This window comes from Myxine glutinosa, chromosome 7 (assembly GCF_964187855.1).
Source record: "Myxine glutinosa chromosome 7, kmMyxGlut1.1, whole genome shotgun sequence".
NCBI lineage: Eukaryota > Metazoa > Chordata > Myxini > Myxiniformes > Myxinidae > Myxine > Myxine glutinosa.
In genome coordinates this window covers 5,395,861-5,405,187 of record NC_136267.1, presented here as the reverse complement: position 1 = coordinate 5,405,187, position 9,327 = coordinate 5,395,861, and the positions used below count along the sequence as shown (strand labels likewise).

Below are 9,327 nucleotides of genomic sequence, written 5' to 3'. Positions count from 1 at the left end.
TGTATTATCGTAATTCGTGATGATCATCCATGATCATCATGATTATTATAGTTGTATTATCGTAATTCGTGATGATAATCCATGATCATCATGATTATTATAGTTGTATTATCGTAATTCGTGATGATCATCCATGATCATCATGATTATTATAGTTGTATTATCGTAATTCGTGATGATAATCCATGATCATCATGATTATTATAGTTGTATTATCGTAATTCGTGATGATAATCCATGATCATCATGATTATTATAGTTGTATTATCGTAATTCGTGATGATCATCCATGATCATCATGATTATTATAGTTGTATTATCGTAATTCGTGATGATAATCCATGATCATCATGATTATTATAGTTGTATTATCGTAATTCGTGATGATCATCCATGATCATCATGATTATTATAGTTGTATTATCGTAATTCGTGATGATAATCCATGATCATCATGATTATTATAGTTGTATTATCGTAATTCGTGATGATAATCCATGATCATCATGATTATTATAGTTGTATTATCGTAATTCGTGATGATAATCCATGATCATCATGATTATTATAGTTGTATTATCGTAATTCGTGATGATAATCCATGATCATCATGATTATTATAGTTGTATTATCGTAATTCGTGATGATAATCCATGATCATCATGATTATTATAGTTGTATTATCGTAATTCGTGATGATAATCCATGATCATCATGATTATTATAGTTGTATTATCGTAATTCGTGATGATAATCCATGATCATCATGATTATTATAGTTGTATTATCGTAATTCGTGATGATAATCCATGATCATCATGATTATTATAGTTGTATTATCGTAATTCGTGATGATAATCCATGATCATCATGATTATTATAGTTGTATTATCGTAATTCGTGATGATAATCCATGATCATCATGATTATTATAGTTGTATTATCGTAATTCGTGATGATAATCCATGATCATCATGATTATTACAGTTGTATTATCCTAATGATGCTCCATGATCATCATGATTATTACAGTTGTATTATCGTAATTCGTGATGATGCTCCATGATCATCATGATTATTATAGTTGTATTATCGTAATTCGTGATGATAATCCATGATCATCATGATTATTACAGTTGTATTATCGTAATTCGTGATGATGCTCCATGATCATCATGATTATTATAGTTGTATTATCGTAATTCGTGATGATCATCCATGATCATCATGATTATTATAGTTGTATTATCGTAATTCGTGATGATAATCCATGATCATCATGATTATTACAGTTGTATTATCGTAATTCGTGATGATAATCCATGATCATCATGATTATTATAGTTGTATTATCGTAATTCGTGATGATGCTCCATGATCATCATGATTATTATAGTTGTATTATCGTAACTCGTGATGATAATCCATGATCATCATGATTATTATAGTTGTATTATCGTAATTCGTGATGATCATCCATGATCATCATGATTATTATAGTTGTATTATCGTAATTCGTGATGATAATCCATGATCATCATGATTATTACAGTTGTATTATCGTAATTCGTGATGATAATCCATGATCATCATGATTATTATAGTTGTATTATCGTAATTCGTGATGATGCTCCATGATCATCATGATTATTATAGTTGTATTATCGTAATTCGTGATGATAATCCATGATCATCATGATTATTATAGTTGTATTATCGTAATTCGTGATGATCATCCATGATCATCATGATTATTATAGTTGTATTATCGTAATTCGTGATGATAATCCATGATCATCATGATTATTATAGTTGTATTATCGTAATTCGTGATGATCATCCATGATCATCATGATTATTATAGTTGTATTATCGTAATTCGTGATGATAATCCATGATCATCATGATTATTATAGTTGTATTATCGTAATTCGTGATGATAATCCATGATCATCATGATTATTATAGTTGTATTATCGTAATTCGTGATGATCATCCATGATCATCATGATTATTATAGTTGTATTATCGTAATTCGTGATGATAATCCATGATCATCATGATTATTATAGTTGTATTATCGTAATTCGTGATGATCATCCATGATCATCATGATTATTATAGTTGTATTATCGTAATTCGTGATGATAATCCATGATCATCATGATTATTATAGTTGTATTATCGTAATTCGTGATGATAATCCATGATCATCATGATTATTATAGTTGTATTATCGTAATTCGTGATGATAATCCATGATCATCATGATTATTATAGTTGTATTATCGTAATTCGTGATGATAATCCATGATCATCATGATTATTATAGTTGTATTATCGTAATTCGTGATGATAATCCATGATCATCATGATTATTATAGTTGTATTATCGTAATTCGTGATGATAATCCATGATCATCATGATTATTATAGTTGTATTATCGTAATTCGTGATGATAATCCATGATCATCATGATTATTATAGTTGTATTATCGTAATTCGTGATGATAATCCATGATCATCATGATTATTATAGTTGTATTATCGTAATTCGTGATGATAATCCATGATCATCATGATTATTATAGTTGTATTATCGTAATTCGTGATGATAATCCATGATCATCATGATTATTATAGTTGTATTATCGTAATTCGTGATGATAATCCATGATCATCATGATTATTACAGTTGTATTATCCTAATGATGCTCCATGATCATCATGATTATTACAGTTGTATTATCGTAATTCGTGATGATGCTCCATGATCATCATGATTATTACAGTTGTATTATCGTAATTCGTGATGATGCTCCATGATCATCATGATTATTACAGTTGTATTATCGTAATTCGTGATGATGCTCCATGATCATCATGATTATTACAGTTGTATTATCGTAATTCGTGATGATAATCCATGATCATCATGATATTACAGTTGTATTATCGTAATTCGTGATGATAATCCATGATCATCATGATATTACAGTTGTATTATCGTAATTCGTGATGATGCTCCATGATCATCATGATTATTATAGTTGTATTATCGTAATTCGTGATGATGCTCCATGATCATCATGATTATTACAGTTGTATTATCGTAATTCGTGATGATAATCCATGATCATCATGATTATTACAGTTGTATTATCGTAATTCGTGATGATAATCCATGATCATCATGATATTACAGTTGTATTATCGTAATTCGTGATGATAATACATGATCATCATGATATTACAGTTGTATTATCGTAATTCGTGATGATAATCCATGATCATCATGATTATTATAGTTGTATTATCGTAATTCGTGATGATAATCCATGATCATCATGATTATTATAGTTGTATTATCCTAATGATGCTCCATGATCATCATGATTATTACAGTTGTATTATCGTAATTCGTGATGATAATCCATGATCATCATGATTATTATAGTTGTATTATCGTAATTCGTGATGATAATCCATGATCATCATGATTATTATAGTTGTATTATCCTAATGATGCTCCATGATCATCATGATTATTACAGTTGTATTATCGTAATTCGTGATGATGCTCCATGATCATCATGATTATTACAGTTGTATTATGGTAATTCGTGATGATGCTCCATGATCATCATGATTATTACAGTTGTATTATCCTAATGATTCTCCATGATCATCATCATGATTATTATAGTTGTATTATCCTAATGATTCTCCATGATCATCATCATGATTATTATAGTTGTATTATCCCAATGATTCTCCATGATCATCATCATGATTATTATAGTTGTATTATCCCAATGATTCTCCATGATCATCATCATGATTATTATAGTTGTATTATCCTAATGATTCTCCATGATCATCATCATTATTATTATAGTTGTATTGTCCTAATGATGCTCCATGATCATCATCATTATTATTATAGTTGTATTGTCCTAATGATGCTCCATGATCATCATCATTATTATTATAGTTGTATTGTCCCAATGATACTCCATGATCATCATCATTATTATTATAGTTGTATTATCCTAATGATGGATTATGCTATGCATACTATAAAACCGAATACTCCGTTTTGGAAAGTAAATTAAAGCAACTTTTATTTGTACAGTACCAAAACACTGACTTCACACGCCTTTGGCATGTCTGACGTCATGCGCAGACTCCGCCCCCCGGTCCGGACCTCGTAGCGGAACAATACAGCGGAATGACCGGAGCGCATCCTGCGGCGGCAAAATCACTCCGCCGCTTTCCTGGTAGCTCGTGACCGTCCCTCAGCAGGAAATGTGAGTAGTGGATAAGTTCCTTTCGGACCGATGAAATAGCGGTATAAATGTGCGTTCTTGGCGATGCACTGACGCGTCGAGACGGTGCACTCGGTCGAGCTGAGATGCCAAAGTCGAAATCCTATCTGGGAGATCGGGAGGAGGAGCACTCGGTTTCAGCACGGACCGAAGCACTACTGTACTCCCCTGCTTCCTTCTGCGTGCTTGTACACTGTACAGTAGCTCCTTACCGTTTATTTCAATACATAACTGTATGCTATGAAATTATTTCGATTTATCGTATTTAAAGGCCGCCTCCTGTTGTTAAGGTTCTCCACATTAGTACTGCGTGTTGTGCTTATAGTTATATGCACACAGACGCTGCGCACCCAGAGGCACGTTCGGAGTGCTGTGTAAGCGATAGATAATTGTGTAGAACCAGGTGCTATGTAATCCATATCTAGTGCTGTGTAATCGATAATTGTGCAGAGCCAGGTGCTATGTAATTCATATCTGGTGCTGTGTAATCGATAATTGTGTAGGGCCAGGTGGTGTGTAATTCATATCTAACTGGTGCTGTGTAATCGATAATTGTGTAGAGCCAGGTGCTATGTCATTCATAACTCGTGCGGTGTAATCGATAATTGTGTAGAGCCAGGTGCTATGTAATCCATATATACCTCGTGCTGTGTAATCGATAATTATGTAGAGCCAGGTGCTATGTAATTCATAACTCGTGCTGTGTAATCGATAATTGTGTGGAGCCAGGTGGTATGTAATTCATATCTAACTGGTGCTGTGTAATCTATAATTGTGTAGAGCCAGGTGCTATGTCATTCATAACTCGTGCTGTGTAATCGATAATTGTGTAGAGCCAGGTGCTATGTAATTCATAACTCGTGCTGTGTAATCGATAATTGTGTGGAGCCAGGTGGTATGTAATTCATATCTAACTGGTGCTGTGTAATCGATAATTGTGCAGAGCCAGGTGCTATGTCATTCATAACTCGTGCTGTGTAATCGATAATTGTGTAGAGCCAGGTGCTATGTAATCCATATCTAACAAGAAAGAGCAATCAGATTGTAGACCCTCGCCAGGACGTGTTTTCAGTGTTTTTTTTAAAGGCTTTTGTGTTAAAACAAACACAGCGGCTGAACCACGTGACTGATAACGTCATCGTTATTTTTTTTTCTTCACCAATTTATCCCTAGATGACGCTCAATAAATTTCATCTTGATCGGATGAAGTTTTGTACTTGTCGAATTATGACGTCAAAAAGGCACCTATGACATCATCATTAACATATTTTATTCCCCACGGAGAGTTGTTTACAATGAGCCATGTCTCAATTTTTTCTATGCAGCGCTTTCGGAAATATAGAGGTGCAAAGTTTTTCGGTTTTTCCAAAATTGCGGCCGAACCACGTGACCTCTGAAGTCATAATTATCATTAAAAATTCTGCAGGTGCACCTGCACCTATGGTGAAAATTTCCTGTCAATCGGACCAACTGTTGCAGAGAAAATCATATTTATTCTGTGCGGACAAACACAGACAAACAAACAAACAAGCGGACTCAAATGCAATACCCTCTTCTCTCACGAGGGTAACTAGTGCTGTGTAATCGATAATTGTGTATAGCTGGACCATCTTCGTGCTGTGTAACCGATAATTGTGTATAGCCGGATGATATTCGCGCTATGTAATCCATATCTAACAAGAAAAAGAGCAATCAGAGATTGCAAACCCTCGCCAGGATGTATTTTCAGTGGTTTTTAAGGCTTTTGTGTTAGATCAAATATGGCGGCCGAACCACGTGACCGATGATGGCATCTACTTTTTCTACATCAGTTAATGCCAACATGGCGCTCAAGAAATTTCATCTCGATTGGATGAAGTTTTGTACTTGGCGAATTATGAGATCATAATGGAGGCACCTATGACATCATCATTAACAAATTTTATTCCCCATGGAGAGTTCTTTACAATGAGCCATGTCTCAATTTTTTCTATTCAGCACTTTCGAAGATATAGTGGTGCAAAGTTTTTCGGTTTTTCGAAGATGGCGGCCAAACCACGTGACCTATGACGTCATAATTAGCATTAAAAAAAATTCTACAGCTGGAGTTGCACCTATGGTGAAAATTTTCTGTCAATCGGACCAACGGTTGCAGAGAAAATCATATTTATTCTGTGTGGACAAACAGACAGACAAACGGACAAACAAACGGACTCAAATACAATGCCCTCTCCACTGGCGAGGGTAACTAGTGCTGTGTAATCGATAATTGTGTATAGCCGGACCATCTTTGTGCTATGTAATCCATATCTAACTAGTGCTGTGTAATCGATAATTGTGTACAGCCAGGTGCTATGTAATCCATGGGAAAGAAGGCAGGGAAATCGGAAGATAGTCGGATGATCTTCATGCTATGTAATCGATATATAGTGCTGTGTCATCGATAATTGTGTACAGCCGGACGATCAAGGTGCTATGTAATCCGTATCTAACTCGTGCTGTGTAATCAATAATTAATCGATAATTGTGTACAGCTGGGTGATCATGGTGCTATATAATCTATACCTGACTAGTGTTGTGTTGTTGGAGATCATGTGTCACGATGTACAACATATAGGGTCAGGACATAGCTGTGCACCGCGGTGTGTTTTAATTTATTTTTTTTGTCTACAAGGTCGAGGCTCGTGTAAGACCTAATATCAATCACAAAAAAGAAAAACGGACACACAAAACATACAATAAAGGGAGCGGGAGACAAGATGAGGATAGAGAGGGAAGCACACAAGTACAACAGCCGAGAACAGGGAAATCGGAAGATCTGTGGGAGGGAGAGGGCTTGGGGGGAGGAGGCATGGGAAGGGGGGGGGGGGGGGAGGGGTGAGGTATAAAACACATGGACACTGCCAGAAATTCCAGGAAAGAGGTCGGTATTTGAAAAAAAGTGGATCTGGGGGTGAAGTAACGGGGCTAGAAGTGATCAAGGTTTTGGATAGGGGAAGATAAGAGATGGTGGTGAACAGCTGTTTTTAAATACCTGGAGGGAGGAGTGGGATTGAAGAGAGTGAGGGAGTTTGTTCCAGAGGTGGGAGAAAAGGGGAATGAAAGAGTGAAGGTGAGCAGAGAGTCTTGATTTTGGCAATTTCACCAGAAGAGGGTTGCTGGCAGATCTTGTGTGACCTGTAGGAATATTTGGGGGACAGAGCACAGATAGAGCTGCGGGAGCTAGGCCGAAAGGAGTCGTAGAAGACAGAAAGACCACCTACCTACCTACCTACCTGCCTGCGCCGAGTGAGTGAAAGGCCATTGGAGTTAGCTTCATCGTGGGAGATTCCAATGATTCTGAACGCTTTGGTTTCAACAGCATGAAGACGAGCTCGGTGTGAGGCAGTAGCACCAGCCCAGAGGGTAGAACAGTATTCCATTGATCTGCGGATGAAAGCCTTATATGTGTTGAGGAGCTCAGGTGTGCTAAGGAAGGACTTCGCACGACGGAGGATGCCCAGTCAGCGACTGGCTTTGGAGGCCAGCTTGGAAATGTGATTTTCCCAGGAAAGATCATGGCAGATAGTGAGACCCAAAACCTTGAGTGACAGAACTTCTTGGAGAGGATTATTCAGAAAGTAGATGGGAGGGTTGTCCAGTCGGTCTTTTCTGAGAGACATAGTGAGAGTGTGAGATTTGTCAGGATTGAAAGACATGTTCCACTTGTTTGACCAGTCTGTGATTTTTGTCCAGGTCTGCAGAGTGTGAGGAGGCTGCAGACTGCCGATCTGAGGGATGAGGAATGGAGCGTCAGAGAGTGGAGTCATCAGCAAAGAGATAGAGAGGATTTTCAAGAGAGTCAGAGATCATTGATGAAGCCCAGAGAAAGCACAGGGCCCAGAACACTGCCTTGAGGAATTCCAGCCAGAACAGGCAGGCGAGATTAGAGAAACGCATTCAAGGCCATACGTTGACTACGACCAAAGAGGAAGTCTGCAAGCCATGCGTAGAGATTTCCATGGATACCATAGGAGGAGAGTTTGGAGAGCAGAGCGGGGTGCCAGACCGTATCGAAGGCACGTGATATGTCAAGGGAGACAGCTCTAATTTCCTGTTTGGCATTGAAGACCCCCATCCATTGTTGAGACAGCAGAAGCAGCATGTCCAGAGTAGAGTGACCAGGTCTGAAACCAAATTGATGATCAGAGATCAAGCCATTGGAGAAGAGGAAAGATTTCATATCCGAAGCAATGATGGATTCCATGACTTTGCTGATAATTGGGAGAAGGCTGATTGGTCTGTGGTTGCTAGGATCGGCTTTTGCACCTTTTTTGTGCAAAGCGGTGATGTTGTTGATTATACGTTGAAATCGATGCAGTGGTGTTGTTGATTAACGTTGGTAGCGGTAGTGTTTTTGATTAGAATGAAATCGATGCAGGGCGATGAGGTACCTGGTGCTGATTCAACACCAAGCGCCTGATTGTTTGTAATCGGTAATCAATATATAAATTCCTCCGTGCCATACAGAGCGATGTGTGCTGCCGTTATTAAGAGGTCTGGTGGGCCAGCTGTTGTTATACACATGAGCGTCCCCAATATAAATTGCATATGGGGGCAAATTAAAATTGAAACAGCGACAATAAGGAAACACAAAGGACATTTTAAAAATCCAACAGATTATTGTTGTCTCATTACTGCTTTATGCACTTCAAAAGCAAGCAACAAAAGCAAACAACAAACAGACAAAGGTGATGTTATGCGTTTGTTTAACCAAATAAAAACTGTAAACGTCTCTGGTCTTGTCCTAATGTATCCATAACTTGTTTAATAAGTTAGTGCTTGTTAACTGTATTTATCCATCACTTGTTGAATAAGTTGGTGCTTGTTGACTATTTATCCATCACTTGTTGAATAAGTTGGTGCTTGTTGACTGTATTTATCCATCAGTTGTTGAATAAGTTAGTGCTTGTTAACGGTCTTTCTCCATCACTTGTTTAAGAAGTTAGTGCTTGTTAACTGTATTTATCCATCACTTGT

General features: G+C 36.9%; 1 protein-coding gene across 3 annotated transcripts in view; it reads left to right on the top strand.

Annotated features, from left to right (window-relative positions):
* Nucleotides 1-4,173: 4,173 nt before the first annotated feature.
* The window catches only part of LOC137412114 (E3 ubiquitin-protein ligase HECW2), a 318,934-nt gene continuing 313,780 nt past the window's right edge, over nucleotides 4,174-9,327 (top strand). For 2 of the 3 annotated variants that reach the window (XM_078781247.1, XM_078781243.1), the window contains exon 1: nucleotides 4,174-4,311. The gene's annotated coding sequence lies outside the window, so the exon portion shown is untranslated. The remainder of the gene's footprint in view (nucleotides 4,312-9,327) is intronic. The other variant, XM_078781246.1, reaches the window with a different exon arrangement.